The sequence below is a fragment of the Octopus bimaculoides genome, chromosome 19 (assembly GCF_046866305.1).
Source record: "Octopus bimaculoides isolate indiv1 chromosome 19, ASM4686630v1, whole genome shotgun sequence".
NCBI classification, from domain to species: Eukaryota; Metazoa; Mollusca; class Cephalopoda; order Octopoda; family Octopodidae; genus Octopus; species Octopus bimaculoides.
Window position 1 is genome coordinate 49,226,544 of NC_142946.1, and position 19,174 is coordinate 49,245,717.

Consider the following 19,174-nt stretch of genomic DNA (forward strand, 5'->3'; position numbering starts at 1 on the left):
TGAGCTTAACTGGAAGCACCATATACTACCATGCCTCATACGATTCTGTAATTTATTTATAATTTAGGCCCTTCTTTCGCGTGTCTATTTCATATCGCCTTTCCAATGCACCGCCAATTCAACACTCAGGTTTTAAGACAGATCTGGGCATTGTCTCGTTATTGCAATATGGCTTAAGAAACCATGCGCTTTCTCCAGATAAACTTGCACGTTCTAGTCATTATCACTATGCAGAAGAGCTTGTTATCACATTGCTGTTCCTTCTCCCTACTCTTGGAGTGGCCATAATAGCCTCATTAACACCACATCATCGACTTCTCTGCAAAACCGGAATTGTCAACGACAGTTAGTCCTTGTCTCAATTTTATTTCATCCTTCGAAAATTACACGTTAGTGTTCATTATGGAACTGACCAGGAGACGTTAGTTCCCTGGTGACAGCCATCATTCCCATGATGTCACAAAGAAAGATTTGTATTTATATTTAGCTTTATTTTTATTTGTCAAGAAAAACAGCAACACCAGCAATAGACTTATAAAGCCGTGTTTCAACATAGCGTATCGAGGAGGCATTAAGAAATCCGTGGTGAATGCAATTATTTTTCATGTTTTGACACATTTAGTGTTCAATTCTCATGGTTCCGAGTTCAAATCTAACTTGGGGTTTAACTTAGCCTTTCACTCTTTGGGATCGATAAAATAACAGCTATTAATACACTGGGATTGAATTGATCAATGCATGTATCTCTCCCTTACAGGAAAAAAATATATCAACCTTGTGCCCTGTCAAAAGTAATCAATAGCTACATATGGGATAGCGGAGGGGAGCATATATAGACGAGAGAAAGGTAATCCGGGGGTAGATAGATAGATAGATAGATAGATAGATAGATAGAGAGAGAGAGAGAGAGAGAGAGAGAGAGAGAGAGGACAGAGAGAGAGAGAGAGAGAAAGAGAGAGGCGAAGGAAGGAAGACAAAGTGAATTACACAAATATATGAGAGAAAGAACGTGATAATGAGGTAGTGAGAGACAGAGAAAAAGATGGCAAGAGAAGGAGAGAGAAAGAGTGAGCATGGGGAGAGGGTATAAGAACCAGCGGAAGAGAGAGAGAGATAGATAGATAGATAGATAAAGAAAAAGACAGACAGACAAAAAGACAAATAGGCAGACAGATAGATAGATTGATAGATGATAGACGGAGGAAGAGAGAGAATGTGTGTGTATATGTGCGTGTGTGCATCTGTTTGCGTATGTGCATGCGTGTGTGCGTGAGAGAGAGAGAGAGAGAAAGGAAGACTGAGAGAGAGAGAGAGAGAATGAAGAGTGAAGACAACAGGAGAAGAAGAAAATAGAGACGACAAGGAGAGAAAAGACAGAAGAGAAAAGCTCGATGTAAAAAGCGTGAGATGTGGAGGTTATACTACGACAGACATATATATCCGGGAGAGTTTGTGACGTCAATCCGAGAACCGCCCAATAACGACGCCTAGATTTGCCAGATAAAAAAGCAGCTGGGCGGGCTGCAAACAAGATATGTGTTGTTTGCACGAGACTCAATCGATTTGTAAAAGCACCAGCGTGAATAGTGTAGTTATGGATTCTGCATCAACACGTTGGTGACGGTGACGATGATGATGATGACGATGGCGACGATGACGATGATGATGATGACGATGATGATGTTGATTGGTATTGTTGATGGGAATGATAATGATGATGCACATGACCATAATTTGTCGTCGTCGTCGTCGTCATTATCATAATTATCACGATCATCATCATCGTCATCATCATCGTCATCACTGCTGTTGTTGCTTGCGTCACTGTCGCTCTTGCGGTCATCGTCGTCATCGTCATAGCCTTTGTCGTCGTCGTCGTCGCCTCCGCCGTCGTCACTGGCTCTATAGCAACGCTGACCGAAGCATTAGTGTAAACAGCAGCAACTGTTGAACAGACAGCAAGCAACAACAACAACAGCAACAACAACAGTAGCAAAACAGCAGCAGCAGCAATATTTGCAGCAAAATTTATGATTACAGCAGCGGCAAAGACCCAAAACAACAACAACAACAACAACAAACAACATACGTAATAACAACAGCCACATCAGCAGCAAAAAGAGCAGAAATGCAGCGACAGAACTAACAGCTGCATGCACATCAGCTGCATCAACAGAGCAACTGACGTTGCAACGTGTGCAAGAACATCAGCAGCGCTGATAACAATAGCTACCAGCAGCAAAAATTAATCGCGGACAACAGCAACAAAAGCAACAGCGTTAGCAACAAAGACAGTGTGCAACAGGATGCAGCGGGGTGTATCAGGGTGCAACCGGGTGCAACAGTTGCAAATACGACAACAAGAACAAAAAAGACAGCAACAACAAGAATAACGATAATCCTTTCTACCAAAGGCACAAGTCCTGTAATTTTGGGGGAGAGGATAAATCGATTACATCGACCCCAGTGCGTGACTGGTATTTATGTTATCGACCCTATAGGAAGAAAAGTAAAGTCGACCTCAGTGGAATTTGAACTCAGAACGTAAAGACGGACGAAATGCCGCTTAGCATTTCGTCCGGCGTGCTAGTGATTCTGCCAGCTCGCCACCTTCAAGAATAACAACAATAAAAACAACAACAACAACAATAGCAACAATTCCTTCGACTATAAACACCAGGGTTGGAATTTGGTGGGAGGAGTGATGAAATTAAGTGCCAGGGCTTCACTTGGTTTCTTATTTTGTCACCCCTGAAAGGGCGAAAAACTAAGTTGGCCTCTGCGGCATTTGAACTCGCAGCGTAAAGAACCGGAAAAAATAGCGCTTAGTATTTTGTCCGGCGCGGTAACGTTTCCGCTAGTTTGCTGCTTTAGCAACGATGACGACGACGATAGAACTATCAACCAGTTTAATCACAGCAACAATAGCAACAGCAGCAGCAACAAATGCATTGCATCATGTTCTAACGTCGTTAGCAACAGTAATATAAATGTGTTCCTAGGGTACGTTAAGGTCCGAGGAGTAGAGATTGGCTGATGATGATGGTGGGTGGGGGACTAGACACTAGAAGCCAACCCATTCTGAGAGCTAAAAACGGAACGCCGTACTCTTGGTTCCCTTTTCGCCTATTTCTATCACATGAATTAGCAACAAAAATAACTGGAGTTGCAACAATAACCATAACACTCGCAACTGTAGCAACAATTAGAATAAATGCAGAAAAAGCAGAATATGAATGCAACAACAACAGTAACAACATCGAAAATTAACAGTGAAAAATAACGTTAGCAACGACGACAACAGCAACTACTACTACTACTACTACTACTACCACTGTTGCTGCTAAGGCTGCTACAACTACTACGGCAACATTGACAACAACAAATACAACGATAAGCAACATTCGCACCAGCTAAGTTAATAGCAACAAAGACGCAAGCTCCTCTCCCACCCTCGCCCCAGCATCAGCAACCACGACAACAATAATAACTACAGTAACAGTAGCAACAAAAATAGGTGTTAGCAACAGCAATTACAATAATAGCAAACATAACTGCAGTTGCAAAGACAGCAGTAGCAGCAGCAGCAGTAACAGTAGTAGTAGTAGTAACTACAGCAGCAAAAAGAGCAGAACCGATAGCAACAACAACAGCGAGAAATACTTAACGTGGCTGACCGTCTTGCAAGAAATAATAGCCATCAGGCCTCCCTCGACTATCACCCCTCACCTCACCGTCATAGATAAAGAAATAACACATAGGATAGTGAAAGGCAGCTCTGAAAGACGGAGTGGTCACGGACGGAAGACTAATCACGAGTCTGCTTGATCAGTGGTGATCTGGGACTAAACAGCAGCAGTCATACTTATAAAAAAAATACGTGATGACCGACGCAATGTTTGTTGTAAATGCACTATCAACAACAACATCAACAACAACGAATTAGCTACAATAACAACATTCTACTATAACCCTGAGATGATCAATACCTTGTGAGTTGATTTGCTAGACGGAAACAAAATAAAACCACCGTGAGTATACGTGTATATGCTTATGTGTCTTTGTGTTTGTGTAACAGATTAACAGAAGGTGCTATATGGGATAAATTTATTGAAAGAGGTGGATATACGGTTCATCCGGTACCTACACCTCTTTCTACTGCAGCTGATGATAGTAATAATGTTAAAGAAGCGGGGAGAAGCTAAAACCTTATGTTATTTATTCAAGGGACTATAGCAGAAAATACTTGCCCAAGGTACGACACAGTGAGATTGAACCTGAAACATTGTGGTTTAACAGACAGCCATGTTTAAAAAAATGGATTGATGGTCATTATTGAGACGTCTTTGAATACATGTCTGCTCAGTAACTGCCTCAAGTTGCTTCAGTATAATATCAAGATGGAATAAAAATGACAGCAACAACCAGCGGCCTTCTGAAGTCAGTATAACAAGTATCTGTTATATTCGGGGGTTAAATTTAGTTTCCTTTACACTCACAAACATGTGCCATCAATAAAGCTGCAACAGCATTGTCATTAACTACAAGAACAGCAGAATGAAACGGTGGCAACAGCAACAGCAGCAATAATATTAAAATTCCGACGTGTATAAAATTTATAATGTATACACAAACGTCGAACAGCTTTAATGTTTTGTCTCAGAGAAAATTTCTCAACGAAATTTGTGGGTTAAAACACAAAGATTCACTCAGAACGCAGTGGATCACCAAACACTTAGTATCGACCTGATTTGGTCTCCTCAGTGATAAATATAACTCAACTGGTTACGGCCAAGCAGCTGACAAGCAAATCTGTGGTATTGAGCAGAATACTTACTGTAGCCCATCTTTTTATACTAAGACAAAACATATACATGTTAACATTTCTGATCACTTAAGACCAAAAGCCATGAGAGTAACTACCTGGTAATGCATCAGGGCATTATTATTATCCTTATTGCTTACGGCCATATCACATTGAAAGAATCGGTTCTCGTCCGATCACCGAAGTTAAGTAACGTCGTGCCTAGTGAGTTCTTAGATGGGTGACCGCTTGGGAAACCTAGGTGCTGTAAGCATTTCACACTAAAGGCGGCGAACTGGCAGAAACACTGGGGTCGATGTAATCGACACATCTCCTTCTCCAAAATGGCTGCCCTTGTGACAAAATTCGAAACTATTATTATTATTGCAGCGAGCAGGCAGAATCGTTAGCACGCTAGGCATAATGCTTAGCGGCATTTTGCCCGTCCTTACGTTCTGAGTTCAAATTCCGCCGAGGTCGATTTTATCTTTCCTCTTTTCGGGATCGATAAATTAAGTACCAGTGAAACAGTGGGGTTGATGTAATGAACTAGTCTCCTCTCCCAATTTCAGGCCTTGTATCTATAGTAGAAAGAATTATTATCATCATTATTATCCGCGATGCGTGCAGAGCGATGAAACCGTCTTGAACGCGCAAGATACCGATAGAATAAGTACTAAGTATACAAAGAATAAGTCCTGGGATCGATTTGCTCGACTAAAGGCGGTGCTCCAGCATGGAGAAAGAAATAAAAGAAAACTACATACATACAACTCGTGAGCCTGGGGCTTTCATCCTAACCTCCCTACCTCCTTCCTCTTTCCAGTCTTGTCTAACCTGCATTTACATATACATACATAAGTAAATACATACATACGTACGTATACACACACACACACACACACACACACACACACACACACACATATACATATACATAGGCAAACAGCTGATAGGACACCTGTAGGCAAGTAGTTTTGGTAGCGTTGGTAGCGGTAGGGATGGGGAATAAAAACTGACTGAGTGAATATTGGAGTGATGAGTGTTGGGGTGGGAAGACATAGGGAAGAAGAGAAATAAGGAGGAAGAAGAGGGGGGAGATACAGATGAAGAAGGAGGAGGAAGAGGAGAAGAAGGAGGGTTTGTATGAAAGGAGTCGGAAATTGAAAGTGAAAGTTGAGTGATCAGGAAAAAAAATGAGACGTCAAGAGAGTGAGTAATAGCATGTGTGTGTGTTGTGTAAGAGAGACTGTGTGTGTATATGTGTGTAAAAGGGAGAAAGAGAGAGATAGAGAGACACAGAGACAGGGACACAGCTGAGAGACAGCCAGACAACAGAGAAGTCTTGTGTGAATGCGTATGCATACGAGAAAATCAAGGTGAAAAAGTAAATAAAAACAAAGACAATATTTTAGAGAAAATCTTATATATATATATATATATATATATGTATATGCATGCATGTATTATGTATATATGTACTGGAGAGGTGCAGAGACAGCGAGAGAAAGGTGGAGGGAGGGAGGAAGAAAGAAAAAGATAGAGATACAAGGAGAGAAACAGAAAATGTGCACATATTTTCATATATCCGTATATATGTATGCATATGTGCGTGTTTAAATATGCATGTGCACATATTTATGCATATATACATATATATATACGCAAACACACACATATATATGTATATATATATATGCATACTCAAGCATATATGTGTGCGCGCGTGCGAGTGTATACATACATAATACACACACACACACACACATGTATGTATATATATACGACGGGCTTCTTTCAGTTTCCGTCTACCAAATCCACTCACAAGGCTCTCGTCGGCCCGAGGCTATAGTAGATACTTGCTCAAGGTGCCACGCAGTGGGACTGAACCCGGAATCATGTGGTTGGTAAGAAAAGTACTTACCACACACACACGCATATATATATATATATATATATATATACACGCATATATATATATATATATATATATATATATATATATATATATATATACACATATAGTTGTGTGTATACGTATATATATATATATTCATATACAGGTATATATGTGCATATATACTTACACACATACGTACTTACTATCACACGGTGTGTCGCGCGCTGATTTCGTGTCGAAGATTACGTTAAGGGTACATGTGACTCTGTAACACCGAGCCGGTTGCACGCAAATTCAGTGAGTAGGTACTTCAGAGTTGATCGAACAACTCGAAAACGCATTGTCGAAACGGACAGATTCATTTACACACACACACACACATATATATATAGCTGTATATATGCATTATATAATTATATATAACCAGAGACAGGCAGGCAGGCAGACAGACAGACAGATAGATAGATAGATCGACAGATAGATAGATAGATAGACAGACAGACAGACAGATAGACAGACAGACAGATAGATAGATAGATAGATAGATAGATAGATAGATAGATAGATAGATAGACAGACAGGCAGACAGACAGACAGATAGGTAGATAGATGGATAGATAGATAGATAGATAGATAGATTCATCTGAGAGCATAAGCATTATTTTAGAGGTAACATCTTTTTTTTTTTTTTCTCTTTTGGCCGGTAACGATATCCAACATCTCGAAAAGATAACGAAACTAAGCAGATACTTTACGCAACAGTTTTCCCCGAGGATGCGACAGAGGTATAGCTAACCAAACAAAAGCAACTTAAACGCAGGATTCCCTTCCATGAAAAGATTTACCTGCGACACCACGTGATCACTGCTATACTAATCACGTGCTTTGAGTAATGCAACATAAAGTGAAGAATTATATTGTACTGGATTTTCTGTAGAGGATTCCGTAAGCTCACTTTTAACTGGAACATATCGATATTGACTGAAATAGCGAAGCATTTAAATTTTTTTTTTTTTTTTTTTTTTTTTTTTTTCTGTGTTCGACTCTTTTAAGTATATGTGTGTATATAGTTAGTTACCGCGCAAGCGTACAGCTACGCGGATTAGTAACACGCTTGCTATAAAACTATTCAGCTTGATGGGATGATGGCATGTTCTTTCGCTTTGCCCGAGCGCGTATGTATGTATGTATGCATGCATGTATGTGTGTGTGTGTATGCATGTATGTTGAATTGCTCGTTCTTGTGCATTTGCGTGTGGATGGGGATATATATGTGTGTACTCAGAGTCATACACATGAAATACATATACATAAGTACAAGCAAATATGTATCTATGCGCATACACGTGCTTGTGAATATGTACGCATGTGTGTGTGCATATACGCGCGCGCGCGCACATATTTCCTCAAGGCCTGGGGCTACATAAGTATGTGTATACTTCCTTATGACTATGTGTGTGTGTATGTGTATATGCGTGTGTGTGTGTATATATACCTATATATATATATGTATATATATTTATATATCATAAACATATATGAATGCATGTACGTGTGCCTTTAGTATATATGCATGTACACATACACAGACACGTACACACACATACATGTACACTCACACACATATATTGATATGGACATATAAACATGCATACACACACACACACATATATATATATATGTATGTATGTATATATAAATGAATGTTTTAAATGTTTTTTTTAAGGTCAAACAATGCAAGTTATGAAAATTAATGATACAATTCTATGATTTGTACTGTAACCTCGTACTTCAATATTTCGAGTCTGGAGCCCTTTCTTCATGAAATTTCCTGAGCATTACTGAAGAAGGAGCCCTGGTCCCGAAATACTGAAATACTAGTTAACAGTACTAACCATTAATTTTTATAACTCGCATTGTTTTGACTTTAAAAAAAATACTTAGAACATTTATCAGGTGGTGCTAACAAATCTTTGAACGTTGCATGGATTGGCAACCACAAGGCTTTTGATGTCGTTCTCCACAAGTAAATCGTGGAAACACAAACCTTGAGTAATTTCGTACCCAGTAATAAGCAGATATGTTTGACCTGTCAAGAATAGCTGGCAAACAATCATGAAGATATAAACAAGAAGGAATTATAAAAATCAGTCCCATCTCTGTTAGAAGTACATTCCAATGTGTCTCTCACTTTCTCTCTCTTTCTCTCTCTCTCTCTCTCTCTCTCTCTCTCTCTTCACTTCTTTTCTCTCTGTCACTGACACTTTTAAACATTTTAAACCAGATTGAACTCGGATTCATTGATTCTGGAGGACACTCAACCATCCTCAGTATATGTAAGTTCCAAATGATAAGCAATTAGAAACACTTCCACAGACAGTACACAGACTTACTAGAGAAATTCAGCCCCATCTCTGTTAGAAGTATATTCCAATGTGACTTTCTTTCTTTCTTTCCCTTCATTTATTTTCTCTCTGTCACTGACACTTTTAAATATTATGAACCAGATTGAACTCGGATTCACGGATACGAGAGGACACTCATCCATCTTCAGTATATGTAAGCTGAAAAATGATAAACAATTAGAAACTCTGCCACAGATAGTACACAGACTTACAAGAGAAATTTATATGAGATTTGGATTAGAAAATGCTCCAAAATAATCTTGAAAAAGAGGAAATTAATTAAGAACACTTATAAAATACTGATAAAAATACAGTGATTAAAGAATTAGACCAGACACCGACTTACATATACTAAGGAATCAATAAACAAGACAGAATACAGTTAAGAGAAAACATTTGAATGAAATATTATAGGCGCATAAGATTAATGCTTAATCTAATGGGGAAAATAGGCAGAGTTAAATACAAAAATAGGAATCAGTGCTCTGGTTGTCTCAGTTATAAATTTTAGTTATAATATTCTAAACTGGATGCTAAATTAATTAGCAAGAAAAATTAATTTATCGTCCAATAAAAGTAAATACGATAGTATCTGCGTTTGGAATACATCCAAAATCTGAAATATAAAGATTATATTTACCATGGACACGGAGATGTAGAAGCCTTATGCAACTATAAAACTATTATAAAATACCCACAGTATGACTGAAAAAATGAGAAACTCATAAATTACAATAAAAAAAAAACTAACAAAAGTATCCACAAACCATGAAAAAAACCTTGTTTTTTACTGTCTCCGAGGAAACTGACAATTACAAAACTGAGGTTGAAGCGACAAATGATTATGAAGGGAAAAAATAACAAGAAAAAAGGGAAAAGGCTATAAACTAAGCTAAAACTGGAACTATGGAATACCATGCTAAAACGATGGTATGAATGTCCCTTCATAGCCAGTATCTTAAAAATATAAAAGAAACTGAACAGAGTGGAAATAGGTCATGTAAGTTTGCAACTGAGGTTGACAAACACTGAGCTTAAACTGAGATTGAAAGATTTTTGAATGCAGCCGAAGATCAAAGCTTTCTCAACTAGAAACCACTAAAAGTATGTACTAAAACAGAATAAGTTACTTTACAATACAGTACCGGACCAATTATCCAGCAAGCTTAGGACCGGAAGTGTCCCGGATTTCTGGATTTTCCGGTTTTCTGGACACGTTGAAAATAATGTAAAAAATAAAAAGTTAAATTGTTTTTGATAGATTCAGGTTAATACACTTCTAAAACAGGGTCTATTTGATATTTATTAATCCACTTAAAATTCATAAAATACGTATCATATATATAGACTATAATGTTTATAAGACGAACATTAAACGGAGGAAAGGAAAGTGAAGAATACGATTTTATTTGGCAGATACAGGTAGAAATGAAAACGATTCGAAAGTAGAGTATGTTTATTAATCTTCATCAGTCAATTTGAAAAAGTAAAGAACAAAATTGTTTTTAACCGTATGCAAATTAACCAACTTCAAAATGAGGGTCTGTTTATTCAATACAGAATACAGTATATTGCATTATATTGCACAGAATTACTGAATTTCTCAATACGGAATTCTGGAATCCGGATATGAATTCCGGTATTGTATGCAGAATGTGGGGAAAACAATCACATTGGCAATCACTGCCCAGTCCTAGTGACAGGGAGACAGGAAAATTCGTCGGGTATTGTTTTCAGAAGAAACGAAAAAAGGGATGTGCCGCTCCATCGAAGTATCTCTCAAAGAAATAGAGAAATTATCCAAATGTAAAGAACTGGAAATAGAGGTAACCAAAAATATGGAGACTGAAAACAGAAGCAATTTTTATTAATAATACAGGCTTTGGGGCTGGTAGGGATGATTAAAAACCAAGTGGACTAATACCTAGTCAAACCTCCAGGGCTCACAATTACATACAACATACAGAAAATAGCACGGTCATTTCTACGACAAAATAATTCGTTAGTTTTAACTTCAAGTATATAGATGTTACATACTTTGACTCTACGGAGAAATGAAAGACATGAAAAACTCTGGTAGCATTCGAACACAGAACTTGGGAACTAAGTACTGTTAGGTATTTAGTCTGGTTCCATACTGTTTTCTGTTATTCCCCTCCCTCCTTTGATATTCATAAAGGCTATCATTCGACCCAAATTTGACTATATCTGAAGAAATTTTCATTTTTTTTTTTAAACGACAGATTTCTCTAAAGGCTGGTATAAGGCAATTAATTCACGTACATCGAAACATGACCACGCGATATACACTCACACACATATATAGACGCGCATACATATACACACATGCGCACATACTTACGCATACACTTATCTATTTACGTCATTGTCCATCTATCTTTGTTTGAAATAGGTTGATGCTGTCTGATTGTCAAACCTGTTCGTCTGGATGTTTTGTCTGTTTCTCTTTCACTCAGTCTTTACTTCGTCTTCTTACGCATGCGCAATCTTTCTTATTCTTTAGAACAACATATTCGTCCATTTTAACATAAGTACCAGATTTACTTTGGCGTAAGAAGAATTGTTCTTGACCAACCGCAGTCCATTATCAATCAGACGCGGCATAATGACAACTGGTTGGCGTTCAGTTCAAGTAAAAATCTCTATTAACAATAACAATTCGCCATTATATGTGATGAAACATGCATATTGTTATTTTTTTAATTAATTCGTCAACAGCGAAAGGTAGAACTGTTTCGAATATATCTTTGTGCAAGGAATATGAATCGCTGAATAGTATTTAACTCCATTGCAATTAAAAATCGCGGTAACAAGCCAAGAAATTATATAAGCTCATACAAAGATATAACTATGAGTGAAGGATAACCCAACGACCTGATAAATACACTTCATACATTAAAGCAATGGTTCTCACTCGGGATCCGTGTGACACCTGAGGGTCTATATAAGATTTTGTGGGGTCCATGCAAATATATATTTTAGATGTATGTATTGGCGTGTATTGCCGGAAACAGCTAGGTTTCTTTCTCTATCATTTTACACAGTTCACGTTAATGTGTGAAAAGCAAAATAGGAATTTTGAAAGAAGTTTCTATAAAACTAGTTTATGGGCATCGTAGGGCTATGGGGGTCCACCAGAACAAAACAATAATCAAAGGGATCCATAGATAAAAAAAAAATTGGTTGAAAACCCCTGCATTGAAATATATTTAATGTTTCTCTGTATAAGTTTGGTGTAAAACCTCATTAGCAAAGAATCACGTTCACTGCCAAAATACCAGAAAACAACTTCCAGACAAAAAAACACAGGGGAAAAAGCGATGAGCGCAATAAAGGGTCAAAATCTAAATTATTTAGCAGGCGTAATCCCGCACTAAATAATGTTCCACTTTAGATGTTCTAAGAAAACTTATTTCAATTAATTATTGCAGCCATTGTCGGTTTGTTTTAAAGGGCGTTGCTTGTGGTATTTTGGTAGTGAATGTGATTTCTAATTAGGACTTTTAGATTGAAGATGAGCCAACAAATAGAGTCTCTATGCCTGTGGAATCCTTCGTTTGCCTGCAAATTTGAAACGGTCCACTGACGAAATCTTTCAATATACATGTGGAAAAAAAAACAGAAAGAAAAGGAAACTTTTTAAGTTATAAGAATAAAACAACTATTTAATATGTTTCATACCTATGAAAGACATACATACATACGCATATATATATATATATATATATACACACTCGTTTATGTACTTGTTTTTAATTGGCAAAATATGACCATCCGCAAATATAATACACACACACACGACGGCCATCTTTCACTTTTCGTCAACCAAATCCACTCACAAGGCTTTGGTCGACCCGATGCTATAATAGAAGAAGACACTCGGCCAGGCTGCCAAACTGTGGGATTGAACTCAGAATCATGTGGTAAGGAAGGTGAATTTCTTAAAAGACCAGCTCTTGGGAAAGATCGATCCGGTTCAAAGAGTAAGTCTATGGAATTAGAGGCCAAATTATATTAGGGCTGGTAAACAAAATTACCTCTAATTTTTATATTATAGATGTGGGCAGAAATTTGGTTGTGTCCAAATTTTGGCATTTTTTGAAAATTATGTGTACATCAATGGAAGGAATCTTCTGTTTCAAAAAATTCCATTTTAGTCTCGGAAACTTTTTATGCGCATATTTTTATTCTTTGTGCGATAGTCGTAAAATATGTGTGGGCGTGCACAAGCGCACAAGCTTTGCAAGAACATCGGCGAGAAGCATCAATGTTCACCACCTCTAATATATGCTACTGTTACTGTTTAGCCCCAGGTCAAGGTTAATACAGTAGATCTATGATCAAAGATTCTCCGGGCGAACTTTATGTGTGTCTTGAAGTATATTTTCTAATGTGTCATCTCTTATGGTGTGTGTGTGTGTGTGTGTAATACGTTTATGCCTTTGAATTACAAGGGAATTAGGCTGCTATTTCTAGCAGGTCGTGTAGATGTTCCCTTGTTGGCTCAGGTTAAAAAATATCTCGAGTAACTGTGCTTGGTAGAGCCTAAGACACTGGAAGCCATACCTCTTACTTCCTCCCAATTGTCATGCGCGTACAGTGTTGGCGGTGGAGTTCATTCATCAGTTATTGTATTTATTAAAATTGTTATTATTGAGAATTGCTGATAGGGAAATACACCAAGGGACATCTACTGTACTATTTTCAAACCGTGTCTATTTGGAATAAATTTTTAAGACAGTGATAAGGGCTATCTCTGTTGTCCTATTGTTTGTGACAACATTAAACACTTCGTACAGTTATGTAAATAAAATATAACAGAATTAGAAAATTTATCAGCCTCTTACCTTCAGGAAGTAGACACTTAAAGATGTTAATAACTGACTGTCAGTCATACGTGTTATTTTGTAAGTAGATCTTTCAAATGTTTATTTTTCGGTCACTCGTAATTTTCATCTCTGCGATTTATAGAAAAAGAAAGGGGAGGGAAGGAATTCGTCGTCTCTTCTCTTGCGAAGAAATCATCACTTTTCTAATGACGAGCAAATTTAATAGATTTTTGGAAAATATATAATTAATTAAAATATATATATTTATATAGACTGAACGGTTTCTTAATTTATTTAGATGTGTCATTGTAAATATATATATATATATATTTAAATCGTTCTATCGTCTGCGATAATGCTGCAATGCTGGCCACTTTCTAATTAAGCATTTAAACATTGAAACCGTATGCGTTATAATTTGTAATTAGAACATATAAATATGATGGACTCTCCCTTCGAAGATGACGTATGAGCTTTCAGCTTTTGCCAAAAGACCTGCACAAATGATTTGTTTATGGGGATCAAATATAAGGGCCGCACATTAGCTCACGCTCTTCATCAAATCGATGTTACCTGAACAGGTGTACTGTGCATCAGGTGTCGAAGTGATCGTAGAGCAACGTGAGATGGATGTGTTTTGCTCAAGAACACAGCGCACCAACTGCTTGTCGAAGGAATTGAAACCACGATCTAGCGATCATGAGTGCAACACCCTAAACACTAAACTATGAGCCCTCACTATGTGTGTGTGTGTATATTCGTATGTGTATATGTATGTATGTATGTATGTATAACCTTGTCGCAAAACGGTAGAAGTGCATAGAGTCTAATGTATCATGCTCACATATAAGCATATATATATATATATCTCACACGCACACACACACACACATATATATCACATACATATATAGAGAGATTTGCATGCATGTATAATATTTATATAGATACATGTGTGCGTATGCGCGCGCTATACATTATATACATACATACATACATATATATATATATATATATATATACATATATATATATATATATATATACATGTATATGTATATATATATATATATATATATATATATATATATATACATATATATATATATATATATATATATATATATATATATATATATATATATATATATATATATATATATATATATATATACATGTACATACATACAACATACATATATGTATATAACGATATATAAGGAAGTTGTGTGGGTGTGAATGTGTAGGTGTGTGTATATGGGTTTGGGTGTGTGGGTTTGAATGCAAGCATAATACAAGCAAGATGGTGTACAACTGTATATGATATACGACTATCAACCCATAGGTCTTCTGGTTGTTGTTTATAACAGATCCAGGTCAACCGCGTTTACGTAGGTTTACGCTTAAACACGTTCTAACCGTGACCATCCTGTCTTTTCTTTTAAGAATATTTAGGACTACATTATTTAATGCGCTCTATCCTTGATTAAGATGTTATACTGTGATTGAGGGATACTTGGCTGCCGTTTCTAGCAGACGGGTCAACCCACCGTATAGAGAATTCCTCGTTAGCTCGCGAGTAATGAGTTCAAGTCCAACTGGAGTGTTTCGCTGATTGTAGTATTTTACCAATGTGTGTGTTTGTTTGTGTGTGTGTGTGTGTGTGTGTAGGCTACAATTCATTTAGCTCACTAGAACGGTTATCAGATCTTGTGGGGAGTCTATCCGAGACAAAACTGTTGTCCTCTCTCAGGGGACATGTATCAGTCAGTCACTTAACACTTGCAAGGCGAGGACAAAGCCATGATCTTTTAAAGGCTTAGGAGACATATTTCATTTTACATGCATATATTGATCGATTGATTGAGAGATTGATCGATTGATTGGCTGATCGACTGATTGATTGATTGCGTGAGTGATGGATGGATGGACATTAATGTAACGAAATAACTGGCTAGATGGATGGTTAGATAGGTGGGTTGATGGATAGATGAAAGAGTAGTTGGATATTTGGTTAAATGGATTGATGGATCGATGAATGAATGAATGAATGGATGAATGGATGGATGGATCGTTAGATAGATGAGCAAAGATTCAACAAAAGAAACCCAAGTTGATCTCTCAAACCAAGAATAATAGCAGTCAAATTTCCCTCACATATATCATACTATACCATTATAATAAAACAGGAAGGACAAGCAAGCGTGACCCCCACCCTATAAAAGACAGGACAGTCGTGACTGGAACTCTTTGCGGTTAAACAATAACAACAAACAACAAAAAACAACAAAGACACAAACGAACGAAAATACAAAGAGCCTTAGTAACATACAAGCACAGCCTGGGCTCGATGGGCCGCCAAATTTTTCTTGATAATAAAATCAGACATCGTGTGGCCTTTGAGGTTGTTAATCAAACTCAGAGAACACACATCACATGAATTATGTATAGATAATGGTACGAGATGGGTGTCCTATCTGACTGTGTTGATAGGATGCTAGTGTGTCAACCGGTCGAGTAGTCCATATTGCATGTTTTTGATATAGCCACGGCGCTGTGTGCCCGGCAACAGACACTTGATTTACTCGCAACGACACAAAAACTATCCATGTGGACGTTTCGGCTGCTAGAAATACCAGGCAAATCTCTTCCAAACCACTTCATAGCGTCTTTCAACATAGGGACCGCTGGCAAATGTGTCTCTAGATATACGTGTTGTCCGAGATACAAATGAACATCAGGATGGTCGCGATTGAAACACCGGAACGCCAGAATGCTGGAATGCTGAAATACGGTCCATTTAGTTTGAATGCTAATCGAGGCGTGACTGGATGAAGGACACCACAAACTATTGAATCTTCCGTTAAAGTAGAGTTTCTCAACCATGTTTTACCTATGGAACCCTTCGGTTCCTATTTTACCCTACTCGTTCCCATAAACGCTTGATATTTGTTTAAAAAAAAGTCCCATTATTACAGGAGTGGTTGTGTGGTAAGTAGCTTGCTTACCAACCACATGGTTCCGGGTTCAGTCTCATTGCGTGGCATCTTGGGTAAGTGTCTTCTACTATAGCCTCGGGCCGACCAAAGCCCTTGTGATGGATTTGGTAGACGGAAACTGAAAGAAGCCCATCGTATATATATATATATATATATACGTATGCGTGTGTATAAGTTTATGTGTCTGTGTTTGTCCTCCTAACATTGCTTGACAACCGATGCTGGTGTGTTTATGTCCCCGTAAGATAGCGGTTCGGCAAAAGAAACAGAGAGAATAAGTACTAGGCTTGCAAAGGATAAGCCCTGGGGTCGATTTGCTCGACTAAAGGCAGCGTTCCAGTATGGCCGCAGTCAAGTAAAAGAATAAAAATATTGACTTCGAATTTTGGCACAAGGCCAGAGAAGTGGGTAAGTCCATTGCATCCATCCACAGTACGCAACTGGTACTTATTTCATCGAACCTGAAAGGACGAAAAAGAAAGTCGACCTCGGCGAAATTTGAACTCAGAACGTAAAGATGGACGAAATACCATCAAGCCTTTTGCACAGCGTGCTAACGACTCTGCCAGCTTGTCACCTTATTTTGGTAATTACATATTATTAGGAACTGTATGAAAAAATGAAAGGTTGAAATATCTTGCGTGTTGTAGAAGTATAACCAATTTATTGCAGATAAAATTTTAAGAACGAGATTTTATGTGGAATCTAAAGGGTCACGTGGAACACGAAAGGTCATGTGGAACACGAAGGGTCATGTGAACTCCGTTTGAGAACCACTTTGTTAATGAATGATAATCAGGGGAACAAATTGACTGTTGATGGTCAACATCGAGACGAATCGGTTGGATACATATGAACTGTTGTGTTTGTTTGTGTGTGTGTGTGTGTTTGCGTACGTGTGTGCGTGTGTACATTTTCTCATACCTTAGAAAAGAAAGAAGCATTTAGCGTGTGGTCAGCGATCAAACTTTATACATACATACAAACATACATGAATACATAGATATTTTATTTGTATATGTGCACACACACACACGCACACACACACATGCATATTTATATACATACTCAGACACGCATACAAACATAGACATACGCGTGAGTAGATGTGTTCACGTGCATACGCATATGTGTCTGTGCATAATCGAACTTAGACAAAGAATAAAAAGGCCAGAGAAGCTGTCCAGCAGCTAAAAATAGACGTTAACAACAACAACAGCAACACACATACATTCAATATAATCTATGTCAAACTTAGTGGGACTAATATGTTCCAGTTGTTCTTCTTGATGTCCTATAGATGTTCCAACACGTCGTCCCACAGATAAAGAATTCATGGAACGCGTCATTAAACGCAACGCGTCATTTTGGTCGATCCTCAAATGATATGGTGGCACCATAAACGCACGAGCGTGTTAGATGCAACCCCGATTTCAGCAGCGTACATTCAGAAAAAATAAGTTTTGAACACATTAGACCTTTCACTACAAAATTAAATTTTATGCTTATTCCAGTAATGATTTTAAATATTTACAAAAAAGAAAAGAAAAAAAAAGGGTATTTTCTGCAAGTCACGTTGCCCCCAATAAATTTGACATGTCTCAGCGGAAAATAATTTCAAACGTGACATTACTCAACAAAAAATAGATTTCAAATTTTGACACAAGACCAGCAATTTCGAGGAGAGTGTTTAAGTAGATAACATCGACCCTGGTGTTCAACTGGTATTTATTTTATCGACTCCGAAAGGGATGAAAGGTGAAGTCGACCTCGGCGGACTTTGAACTCAAAACGTAAAGACTGGCAAAATACCAGTAAGCATTCTGCTCAGCGTACTAACAATTCTGCCAGCTTTCTGCCTTATCCTCATCAAAGATAGATTGGTGATTAAAACTGCTTTTCACAGTTAAGGGTAATGGAATTTTGGATTATTTTATCTAATTTCCGAAGTAAAAGGGCAAAGCTTGTACTATTGGACCAACTTCGCATATAGGGTCTGGGGTAATGTTTTGAGACATTGGGGTGAAGGAATATGTCTTATATGCCATTTAAGATGGTAGTTATTGGTGAATTGGTAGGTTCGTTAGGGTACTCTACGTTCTGAGCTTAAACCCTACCGAGATCATCACCTTTTGTTTTTCTTTCTTTCTGAGGTCCAAGAAATAAATTACCGGTTTAATAATATGCGGTCGATATAAAGGAATGGTGTCTGCACA

The 19,174-nt window shown here is 37.7% G+C and overlaps 1 protein-coding gene and 1 pseudogene across 6 annotated transcripts in view; one reads left to right on the top strand and one right to left on the bottom strand.

Moving 5' to 3' along the window:
• The window catches only part of LOC106878104 (uncharacterized), a 129,735-nt gene that overhangs the window by 58,065 nt on the left and 52,496 nt on the right, over positions 1 to 19,174 (bottom strand). The gene's annotated exons all lie outside the window — the stretch shown is intronic.
• Positions 4,960 to 5,078, top strand: LOC128250190 (5S ribosomal RNA; annotated as a pseudogene).